The sequence below is a fragment of the Pleurodeles waltl genome, chromosome 3_2, assembly GCF_031143425.1.
Source record: "Pleurodeles waltl isolate 20211129_DDA chromosome 3_2, aPleWal1.hap1.20221129, whole genome shotgun sequence".
Lineage (NCBI taxonomy): Eukaryota > Metazoa > Chordata > Amphibia > Caudata > Salamandridae > Pleurodeles > Pleurodeles waltl.
The window spans coordinates 140769577-140782553 of record NC_090441.1 but is presented as its reverse complement, the minus strand read 5'-3'; positions in this window follow the sequence as shown (position 1 = coordinate 140782553).

Below are 12977 nucleotides of genomic sequence, written 5' to 3'. Positions count from 1 at the left end.
GGAGCACTCTGTTTAATTTAAAGGGCCTTCCGTCAGCCCTGACCCAGCAGGAAGTGATTAGTGCGTCCTGCGAAGCAGGCGCGCTGCACAGGCTTTTCAGTGGCTCCTCCCTTTCCCGGCTCCTCTTCTCAGCGCGTCCCACGAGGCGGGAGCGCTCTGTTTAATTTAAAGGGCCTTCTGTCAGCCCTGACCCAGCAGGAAGTGATTAGAGCGTCCTGCGAAGCGGGTGAGCTGCACAGTCTTTTCAGGGGCTCCTCCCTGCCCCGGCTCCTCTTCTCAGCACGTATTTTTGTGTCTAATCTTGGGTGCTCTAAATGACAACAAAAGGGTAGTTCTGTTTTCACAACTTCCTTGGGAATCGTTTGACAATGCTAAACCCATCTGGTACCTTGGTGTGTTTAAAGGTTCAGACGGGGCACTGTGAGCTAGCCAGGAGTCGTGTCAACATATCCTGATGGTATATGTGTGGACTGAGTCCCTATACTCTGACGTTTATGTTGACCAAATACACAGTCCTACTTTATTCATATAACGGTGCTCCAATGTTCTAGTTCAGTTACTTATTTAATTGGTCTCCGAAGTGATTGTCAAATACCCAAGTGTTCCCTTTTCACCCTATGCAGCAAAGTCCATGATGTTACGTGTTAATCCTCCTCAGCTTAATAGGAAACCCTTTTTTTAGACTGCAGGTTGTTTAAGCTTGAACCTTTGAACGGATTACTCAACTATACTGTCCAATCTTTGAATTCCATTCATAAAATGTAGAATCCAGCTAACATTATGGTTAAGTGTAGACATGCAGTCACAACATATTTGGCACAGCAGGGACTCCCCATCTCAGGCGGAGAGGTTAACTTTGAGGCAGAAGCACACACAGCCTATAAATGCAAAATGTTTTACTCATAGTTAGAAATTCCTGCAGTGGACACAAACACACAAACAATTCATGCATACACTGAGATGGCAGCACCAAATCAATACAGACCATATTAACACTTAAAAATGCATATCAAGTTTTTTCCCTCGCTTGTTCCAGTTTCTTTCAGTATTGTTTTTTCTTGTTGAAAGACTTACCTTTTTTGCTTCTTTTTTGTTCCAGGGAGTTCCTGCTTTCCCTTTTTAGGTTTTCTTTCTCTGGGACTCCTTCTGGAGGGCATGGACTGCGTTTTGGCATTCCTTCGTCAGCAGCACTGTGGCTACCAGAAAGGGCAGCCCTTACCTTGTTCAAGGCAGAAGCTACAAGAATCAAGACCACTCTGCATTTCCAGTGGGCCAAAGACATAAACGACGAGTAGCTCGTGAAATAGCCACAAGGGGAGTAGTGCATGGTGTAGTCCTAATGTTGCAGTGTACATACTAAACAGACATCCTTTATCAGGTTTGAAGAATTGCCTGCCGGCTCAGCAAGGGTGTGGCTAAGGTGATATGTATGAGTAAACCAAGGAGAGTAACTGGGGAATGCTTGTGACTTTGCTCAGGATCTGTCAATGTTGAACCGGTTTTCCCTTGTGCAAGTAACGTTTCAAGGAATGTTACAGGCCTTTGTTTTGAACCAACACCCAAAATATTAAGCTTATCCAATTGCTCACAACTATCAGTAAATCACTAAAGGATGGGGCCTAGGACGCTACTTTAGGTGGAGGATTAAAAGAGACTATCCCCAAGTCTGGTCTTCTACTGTCTCTGCTGCAAATGACGTGACATACGTTTCAAGACACCCCTGCCTTGTCTTAAAAAGGGGGAATGTTTCTGGGACACAAAAGAGTCCTGTCTAAGTTTAGCTTTCCTCTGCTGTCAAGATCAGGAGTGGGAAAGAGGGTTCCCAGAAGAAGAAGAAGCAGAAAATGAGTAGGTCCATCAAAGTTTTGGGGATCAGGGTCTCCCGACCACCTCCCAAGTCTCAAACCCCAGTGTTGACCCCTGTGATAAGTAAGAAGCCAGCTGTCAGTGGGAATCCTGGTAAGAAAGACATGAGGGGCTTGAGGGATTAACCATGGAAAGGGAAAACCAAGGATTGTTTAACTGTAGTAAAAGAGGCCTCTGGCTGTAAAAGTAGTAAAAGGGGACTCCCTCCTAACTCTGATCCTTGTAGCTGTTACCCTGATAAATTAGAGACCAGGGCTGTTTTAAAAAGACGCCTCCAGTTCAAGTAGAAGGTGACTCTAAGCCAAGAGCGCTGTCACAATTATTCTTAAAGCCACAATCCGAAAGGAAAGCACGTCACTCAGCCAGTCGACCCCTGAATAGATCAAGGTTGTTAAGTGTACTTGCAAACTTTACAAGAGTAAGGACTTTCTCCTCAAAGGATCTGGTACTGGTTGCTTTTAAAATTATAGCGGGGGAGAACTAACTAGTGTTCTCCGAAGAGATGAAGAGCTTAGTGGACGCCTCCGGGACAGCCTTGGCAGCAAATGGCATCTGCCTCTGTGAAGTAACTGAGGTAAAGAAGAAGGCCTTTGGGTAAATCAGGGGAGGGTTGCTCCCACCGGACAAGCCCATTACTGTGTGAACTAGAAGGGTTTAAACATAATCAGAATATGGTCCCTGGGTGCAAGAGGTAGAGCAGTGGGTGGATTGCTAATATTGGTAGCTGCCCAGTATGGGAAGAAGGTAACTAAGCTTCAACCTACTTGCCTATGGGTCCTCCTTGTTAAATCAATTTATTCACTCACAATGTGGAAATAAAGCAGATGTTTCATCTTAAAATATATGTACCTCCAATTCGCCTCCTACCTGAATGTGAATTGATGAACTTGGCCAACTATGTGAAAAACTGCTATAGGATTGTCCCGATGCTATGATTATGGTAGGAGTAAGTTTTATGGAAAAATCAACATTTAAAGAGTTTGATCAGTCAATGAAAGAGTTAGAGTTGGCAGTAAATATTCCTGAATGCATCTTCTCAGTAAGTACCAGGGAATGTGATGTAAAGGTTTTGACCTGTTTAGCTCAGCAGAACTTGATCAATGTTAATGTCTGGTGTAATGATGACATTCCTTCTGCCAGGTCCTTTAAACATGGTAACAGTAACCTGCCCATTGAGTATGTGTTTGTTCTAATTCACCAATTTTATTGCGTGAAAAGCTTTAGAGCTCTTGACTTAGGGCCCAGTGACCAGTTTGCTCTCAGCTTGGAGTTTGAAGATCATTTTTTGTTTTGTGCACGTACCACCCTGTCCCCTGAGTTACTTTACCATAGGAGATTTTGAGTCATGGTCACTGAAAACGTTCTGCACTCTCTTTCGTCAACTGATTTTGAGCTTTTAGAATTGGAACAGGACAGGGTGCATTGGATTGGTATTGCAGATTAAAAAAGCAATTAGTAGCCCATTTTAAGGTGGCAAAGGAGGGCCCAAATCAAACCAGTGAGACTAGAAGAGAAGGGAATAGCTAGTTTGACGTCATGTGTCAGAAGGGTAGAAGAGCAGTGAATATGAATCGCTGGCGTTCTAATCTAAAAAAAAAAGCAAGGCCAGCTTAAGAGCAGCCATGGTGGCTTTGAAAATTGCTTATTGAAATGTATGTGACCACAAAAAGAGGGAGTTTTTAAAGTCAAATTGAGAACCAATGCTGGCTGCCATTGTGTATAAGAATAGTAAGAAACTCTGGTGGCTGGTAAATTCTGTAACCCTCTTATCACTATCTTTCCTTCGGGCACTGATAAGTGAGGAAAACTGGTATACTTTTATTTACTCACTCTTTAGTGGTGGAGATTCTGAGAATTGCAGCAACTTTTGTCTGTTCCCAGATTCATGGAAATGAGCCACAATGAAACCCATTAAAAAAAAGGCAAAGTGGACCAGCCTGCCATTTATCACTTGATCTCCATGCTAGATATTCAAACCAAACCTTTTGCTCAAACATTGCTGATGCATCTAACTGCTTCGGCTTTTGACTCTAGACTGATCTCTATGGAGCAAGGATGCTTTGACCAACGCACTCAACAATAGACCACTGTTTAATGCTGTGGCGAGTCACAAGGAGATAGAGCTGGCAAGTGGCCTTTGCTGCTGCTTCATTGACTTTGAGCAGAATTCGACAGGGTGGACAGAGATATACTTTGGTGTAATCTCCATCAGTGGAATATATCTGGCGCCCTGTTATATCTTCTGGTGAAATTTCACAGCGATAATTTGGTTCAGGTCAACCTGAATGGGATAGGTAGCCTGTGGAGGAAAATCCCAGTAGAGAATGGCCCATGTCAGGGGTGCATTTTAACACCCTTGCTGTTTAGTCTATTTATTGCGGACCACCCCCAGATGTTAAGCGCCACACATAGTTTCTCACCGAAGATTGGGGGCAGGCATATTAGATGCCTTATGTTTGCAGATGATCTGGTGGTGATGGATCTCATGTCTATTAGGCGCCAATGAAAATGGAATGCACTTAACTCCTACTGTCTCAAAAATATATTAGAGATCAATGTTGATTAGACAAAAACATTGTTCTTCACAAATGGAAAAGAAAATGTACTTGGTTTTTATGGAGTGGATGACTAGAGCAGATCAGATAATATAAGTATCTGGGCATGATCTTTTCAGATGATCTGAGTTGGGATAAACACATGGCCTCTTGGAGACTTGTTTTATAAGCAGAAGAGAATGGCTTGAAAAGGTTTGATCATGGTTACAGCAACTATACATTTGAGCCATTAAGTAAAATCATAAAGGGCAAACTTATCCCCTAGGTTTTTAGTGGAGCCGTGTTGGCAATGGATAGGCAATTCTCATGGGAAAGTCTAGAAGGTAGTTCCTTGCAATTGCTCCTTGATTTACCTAAAATGTAATGATCCAAGCTGTAAGTAGGCCCAGGTGGTAAAATGTGTCCTGCTTGTGGAGTATGCAGAATTTGGGCACTCAGTTCTGTGCAGCTTATGGCAGAATGTATTCTTCCGTTGCACACAACAATCGCTCATGAGCGCCAGGATAGTCTCAGGCCACTTGTGAGCATGCTTGAGATTTCATATCCTCTCGCGCAGCTTCCAGCCGCAACATCACCATTATAGTACAACCTGTGAGCTTTCAAGTTGTTTTATAGTGTGAGAAGCCTTTTTTTCTTACTTTTTTCCCCAGTAGGAATGAAGTGACCCAGAAACTCCAACTTCCTGCTCCTGTCCAGCTAGCTCCTCCCATTGTTTTGTCCATCTCCTGGACCACCTTAGACTTGGATTTTGGGATGGAAGGGTTGCTCTATTTGTCTGCTGAATAGAGACCTTTGGATTTAAAGCCTTTGTTTTTGTGATATCATACAAGTAAGTTCAGAAACATTTGTATAAGGGTGTGTTTGTTTGATAGGGCATGCACCGGTATTTCTTTGTACTTTCATTTCATGTTTAAATTTAATTGGGGCCAAGATATATTTTTTTTATTTCATTTTTCACCTTTTGTAAAGAAAAACTGTTGCACAATTCAGTATCTTTTCTCCATGTTTGTTGCATCTGCAATATTCATTTAGTTCATTCCATAGCCTAGTCTGCCAATGGACCAACCAGCCAGCAGGCTCAGTACTAGTCATCGGTGCATGAAAGAAATGTTCTTGTGGTATATTTAAAAAAAATATATCATTTAGAGCATGGGTGGCATTAGATTAAATTAATGTTTGGCTATTGTTTGTATGTCATGTTATTTTTTCTGCAAAAAAGTGTATTTGTGGGCAATATTTAATGGCAGAGGGTTGTGTGTTGTAAAATGTTTCCTCTTTGCCATTGCTGAATTAATGATAATGTTTTCTTCAACATTACCTTGCCTCCTTTGTCCATCCTGTGTGCATGTGTGTGAATGTATTTGCCATAGGCTTTGTCTTTCTTCTCCGTGCCATGTGGCCACGGGTTATTTTGTCTAATCTGTGTCCATAAGGCTGAATGTGTTCTTTGTTTTCCATGCCTCTCTGCTCGTTGTTGCTGTTTGATCATGTGGCTGATGGCCATTTTGTGTACTCTACCAGTGTGCATTTGCCATAGGCTTGCATGTGTTCTTTATTCTCCATGCCTCCTTGCTTGCTGTTGCTGTTTCACCATATGGTGGCAGCAATTTTCTGCATCCAGTGAATGTGTTTTTGCCATAGGCTTGCATGTGTCCTTTGTTCCCCGTGCCTCCTTGCTCGCTGTTGTTGGTTTGACCAATTTTTTATCTGAATTTTTTAATTGAAATTAAAAATATATATTAAAAAATTTAAGATTAAAAATTAAAATGTAAAAAACGAACATGAATTGCTGATGCTTGTACTACAGGAGTATGAGAAACCCATGTAGGCAAGGAAGTACAGATGAAAAATACATAAAATTGCATATACTATATTTTTAGCAATTTGCCTCAAATTGATGCATCCACCCCCATGACTGCCATAGGAGCACAGCCGCACAACAGCTTTTATTTTGTTTAGGAATTATTCCATTTCCCTCGGACTCCCTGCCTGACATAGAGTAGGTGCACTGCACACAAACCAGCAGCATTCATTATTTAATGAGTATTCCATTTCTCCATGGACCACCTTGCCTGCAATAGGTGCACACTAGCCTTCATTTTTTAAGGATTATTCAATTTACCCAGGCACCTCCCTGACTGCCACAGGTGTCTCCTTTAGAATAGCTGCACATAAAGAAAAGAACTAAGGCCCATATTTATAGTCTGTTTGTGCTGGATTAGCATCATTTTTTTTACGCAAATCCGGTGCAAACTTAACACCATATTTATATTTTGACACTAGACCCGTCTAGCATCAAAATATCTGAGTTTGCATCATTTTCTGGATGCGTGAAACCGCCTTGCATCAATGAGTTGCAAGGTAGGTGTACCTGTCCAAAAATGACTCAAAGACCCGTGCGCCAAATTTATCCATCCGGGCAAAAATGACGCATGACTGGGAAGCGGACCCGGAGAATGACGCAAAGCCCGACTTCCGTCAAATTTTAACGCATGGTTCAGGGTAGGCATTAAAATGAGGCAAACACACCACTTCTAAGGAAAACACACACAAGCAACATCATTGCTCAAGAAGGACGACATGGAGGTGCTACTCATGCAGCATGCCAGACGACGCAGAGCACAGGACTAACAGCAGCAGCTACCACCACCAACGTGGACCCCAAAGGCAACGCAGAAGGCAGGAGAGGGTCTTCAGGACCAGGACAACCCTCCTGGGCCTCAGGGAACAGGATATCATCTGGAGCTACAGACTCAACTGGCAAGCCATACAGCAGCTGCTGCTCCAAATTGAGCCACAGATAACAGCCAGCCTGCAGACACCACACACTATTCCACCAGTGACCAAGCTGCTAGCTGTCCTGCACAAGTTGGCAAGTGGCTCATTCCAAACTACAGGTGCCCTGGTTGCTTGGGTATCACAGCCCTCATTCTCTGCCTTCCTTCCCAAGGTCCTTGATGCCATCATCTCCCTCACACCCCACCACACCAGCTTCCCCAACACACAGTAGAAGCAGCAGGAGACCAAACCGCGCTTTTACCGAATACATGGTTTCCCGCATGTACTTGGTGCTATTAACTGCACTCATGTCCGAATTGTACCAACTGCTGCAACAGAGCATCTATACCGCAACAGAAATCACACCCACTCCATAAATGTGCAGGCCATTGTTGATCACCAGGGAATGTTCACCAACCCAATACAGAAAGAAGCTCACAGAAGCTCAGGATCCCACACAATGCCACAAACACATATGAGTCACAGACGGCACAAGATATCAACTGCCATGCTACATGACATTCCTGGTGCAAGCAACAACAAAATACTTACTCCTATTTTATTTTTCAGCTGATCAGGGTTAAGAGATCCAGTAATGGATCATGACCCCATTACCCAAACCAAGCATAGCAGCAGAGCGTGCCTATAATGAGGCAAGTCGGAGGACATGCACCACTGTTAAACGGACCTTTGGCATCCTGAAGTACAGATTCAGGTGCCTGGACATCAATGGAGGCAGCCTTCTATATTCTCCAGAAATGGTCTGCAAGATCATATTGACTTGTGCCATCCTGCACAGCATTTGTGTTAGGAGGAACATCCCCCTATATGAACCCGACCAAGTACTGCCGACGAGGAGGAGGAGGAGGAAGCGGATGGTGGCAGGGGGAACATCCAAACACAGCTGCAGGAATGAGTCGCAGACAGCAGATTATTCAAAAAGTTTCTCTACAATAGTAACTGTGAACACATTGTTACTGTTAGAACTGACAGCCTTAGGGTGGTCACCTCTAACTTTTTGCCTGCCTCCCTCCACTTTTTACATACTGTTTTTGCTGGTTTTAGTACTCTGCACACTTTACCACTGCTAACCAGTGCTAAAGTGCAAATGCTCTCTGCCTTTAAACTTGATGACGTTGGATCATACCCCATTGGATTATTTAATTTACTTATAAGTCCCTAGCAAAGTGCACTATATGTGCACAGGGCCTATATATTAAATGCCACTAGTGGGCCTGCAGCACTGATTGTGCCACCCACTTAAATAGCCCCTTAGCCATGTCTCAGGCCTGCCTGGCAAGGCCTGTATGTGCAGTTTCCCTGCCAATTCGACTCAGCATTTAAAAGTACTTGCCAAGCCTAAAGCTCCCTTTTTTCTACATATAAGTTACCCATAAGGTAGGCCATAGGTAACCCATAGGGCAGGGTGTTGTGTAGACAAAAGGAAGGACATGTACCTGTGTAGTTTACATGTCCTGGTAGTGTAAAACTCCTAAATCTGTTTTGCACTGGTGTGAGGCCTGCTCCTCTCATGGGCTAACATTAGGGCTACCCACATATACTGCTTGAGTGGTAGCTTCTGATCTGAAAGGAGTAGGAAGGTCATATTTAGTATGGCCAGAATGGTAATACAAAATCCTGCAGAATGGTGAAGTTGGATTTAATATTACTATTTTATAAATGCCACTTTTAGAAAGTGAGCATTTCTCTACACTTAAATCCTTCTGTGCCTTACAATCCACGCCTGGCTAGGTTCAGTTGCCCGCTCCCTTGTGCATTCACTCAGACAAACCCCAAACACAGGATGCTGAGCCTCTCTTGCATACATTTGCATTGTGAATCGGTCTTCCTGGGCTGCGAGGGTGGAGGGCCTGACACTAACATGTCAAAGGACAGTAGCCTGCCGTCACACAAAGGACTGCCACCCACCCTACTGGGACCCTGGCAGACAGGATTGAACTGAAAGGGGACCTGGTGCACTTCTAAGCCACTCTTTGAATTCTCCCCCACTTCAAAGGCAAATTTGGGTATTTAAACAGAGCCTCTGCCCCTACCAACTCAGACACTTCTGGACAAGATACCACTGGAGAAGAAACCCTGAACCAGAACCTGCCAAGAAGAACTGCCTGGCTGCCCAAAGGACTCACCTGGACTGCTTTTCTGCTGTTGCCCTGCTGCCTTGCTGCTCTCTGGCTGTGGTGAGAAGTGCTCTCCAAGGGCTTGGATAGAGCTTGCCTCCTGTTCCCTGAAGTCTCAGAACCAAAAAGACTTCTCTCCTGCAAGAAGAACTCCCTGTGCGGCGAAAATCAAAGCACAGCCTGCCAGAAACGACGCACAGCCTGCATCTCGGTGAAACTGGAATGATGCAGCCTGACTTCGCAATGAGAAGTTCGACGCAGCGTCAGTGTACTGACCGGAAATTTGACGCATGGCCCTCTGGATTGACACACAGCTTAGCCGGAACGATGCAGCCCGACTTCCAGAGAGGAGTCGAAGCAGGGTCTGCCGTGTGGTAGAAATTTCCACCCAATGCCCACCGGATTGACGCAGCCCCTGTGACTTCATCCTGTCAGCGCCGGAATTCAACGCATCATCCCCAGGGCGTCCGAAAACCCCGCAACCCGAAGAGGATCCAAGACCCAGTGCCGGAAATTAATGCAAAGCCTTCCCTGCATGAAAAATAAATGACACATCGCCGTGTGCAGCCCAAGAAATCGGCGCACCCCTCCCTGTTTTCCATGCACCTCCTCCTCTTCTGAGATTTTGTACGCAAGCCAGGTACTTTGTGGTTGCAAGATAAATTTATTGCGTTTAAGAGACTAAAGACACTTTATATAATTTTTACAGTAATATTCCAAAATATACTTATAGCATTTTAAACATTTTGACCTGCATTCTACCAGATAAATATTATATGTGTTGTATTTTTGTGGTGTTCTACTGTTTTATTGCATGATTTATTGCACACATACTTTACACATTGCCTTCTAAGTTAAGCCTAACCGCTCAGTGCCAGGCTACCAGAGGATGGGCACAGGATAATTTGGATTTTGTGTGACTTACCCTGACTAGAGTGAGGGTCCTTGCTGTGACAGGGGGTAACCTGACTGCCAACCAAAGATCCCATTTTTAACAGTTACGATATGGAATTCAACACCGAACTTTGGGCCATATTTATACTTTTTGACGCAAAACTGCGCTAACGCAGTTTTGCGCCAAAAAAATTAGCGCCGGCTAACGCCATTCTGAAGCACCATGCGGGCGCCGTATTTATTGAATGGCGTTAGCCGGCGTTAGCCGACCGGTGCTGCCTGGTGTGCGTGAAAAAAAATCACGTACACCAGGCAGCGCCGGCGTAGGGAAAAATGGCGTTTGGGCGTCCAAAAATGGGGCAAATCAGGCTGAGGCAAAAAAATCGTCTTAACCCGATTTGCGCTATTTTTTTTTGGCGCCCAGACGCCATTAACATGACTCCTGTCTTAGCAAAGACAGGAGTCATGCCCCCTTGCCCAATGGCCATGCCCAGGGGACTTCTGTCCCCTGGGCATGGTCTTTGGGCATAGTGGCATGTAGGGGGGCACAAATCAGGCCCCCCTATGCCACAAAAAAAACCACAAAAAAATACTTACCTGGACTTACCTCAATGTCCCTGATGTGGGTCCCTCCATCCTTGGGTGTCCTCCTGGGGTGGGCAAGGGTGGCAGGGGGTGTCCCTGGGGGCAAGGGAGGGCACCTCTGGGCTCATTCTGAGCCCACAGGTCCCTTAACGCCTGCCCTGACCCAGGCGTTAAAAAGAGGCGCAAATGCAGGGTTTTTTGCCCCGCCCACTCCCGGGCGTCATTTTTGCACGGGAGTATAAATACCACGCACATGCCTGGGAGTCATTTTTTAAGACGGGAACGCCTACCTTGCATCTCATTAACGCAAGGAAGGTGTTCACGCCAAAAAATGACGCTAACTCCATGAACTTTGGCGCTAGACGCGTCTAACGCCAAAGTATAAATATGGAGTTAGTTTTGCGTCGAATTTGCGTCGAAAAAAACGACGCAAATTCGGCGCAAACGGAGTATAAATATGCCCCTTTATCACTCAATCCTGCTCTGGGTACTTATTTATGCATCACATGTTATTTAGGAATGTGAGTATTACCTCAGGGAGTATGTCAAAAAGACAAATCTAACTACTTATGATGCCACATCACATTTGATGCGTATGATTGTACAGCAAACATCACACACAGTTTGGAGAAAAAAAACATATTTTCTAATTCACATATGAAGGGCAAAAATCATCGGACCACACTATGACAGACATCCACCTTGCCAACATAGTCTACTGTAGCACATGACACACAACTATGAAATCTTCAATCATAAGGTAAATGAGTGCATCATACATAAGGCAGTGGATGTGAAATAGCAATGGTAACAGGAATGTATGAACAGACCCTTGACATTAGTAAGTGTGACAGTTGCTATCTCTGTAAGCAGCTTGTGTAACAAGAGGTGCATCAACCATGAAAATGGATAGCATGAGTGTCCCAGGCAAGCAATGGTTGTAAGACAAGCCGTGCGCAGTCCATACATGGTAATAAGTCCTGCCACTGCCATGTTTTAAGTCTGGGAATCATCATCAACACTCACCCGGACTCCCAGTCTGACTCCTGTTTGCTTCCCTTTTCTATATGGCATGCCATAGAGCAGCTACATTAGCCTGCATGGGCTCCAGGTCCCATAATGCACTGCCTGGTAGTCGGTAAGACCTGTAATCTTCTGTCCATTCCTTCCCATGGGAAAAGTCTGGTTGTCCCCTTATAGCCGATTCTCTCCTCCAGGACTTGTGAGAGTCAGAAACTGCACACACCTGTGAGCTCTCTCATGCAGAACAGCGATTTGACTCTGCCCTGGCATTGCTGCTGCCTGGAACTGCTTAGAAGCTGCCATTCCCTGAAGCTCCCTGTCGTGCATTGGAGTACAGTTCATTTGTGTACAAAAGCCTTTGTTGGATTGTGTTACAGTCCTAATTACCCCTGAAACTGCTCTCTGTTTCCACAGTGTTGTTCCTGCTCATTCCAGTCAGACTCTGCTCCCTGTTTTTCAGCCTTGTTCACATTGGTTCCTGACAGATCCTGCTTCCTGTTAGCCAGACATGTTGTAGTCTTTGCGTCAACCAGAGCCTGTTCCCTGTGGCTGCATTTGCCTCCTAGTTGGTTCCCTTGCCCTTCGTTTCCTCCTGGGGTATTGTGTCTGGTAAGTGTACTCTCAGTCCTCAACTGTATTGAATTGTTTAATTTTGTATTTTTACTGGCATATGGTTTCCAGGAGGCTAATCCAGACCTCATCCTTTGTCTAGTTTTGCATGTATTGATTAGTGCCTAACAGTGACAGTGTGCTATGGCTGCATTCCTGGATTTGTTACTGTGTCTCCAGCCCAACAAACAAGGGCTAGTCTCATGTATGTAGGGACAATCCATGTTTGTGCCCTGAGGGTCCAGACAAAGATTCACTTCTGCCGCCACCTTTCAATGGGGCTTGCGCATTAACTAGCTGTGAGATTAATCTGTACAGAGGCACTGATGTTCCCTGTTGCTGTGGGAACTTCAGAGCCTTACCCTGTGTACAAACGTAGTGATGAGCCCTGGTTGTTTGTCCATTACTGATCCGTTACATATTTGTCCTCACTAAGGGGCATATTTATACTCTGTTTGCACCGAATGTGCGTCAAAAAAATTTACGCACATTCGGCGCAAACCGTGCACCAAATTTAAACTTTGACGCC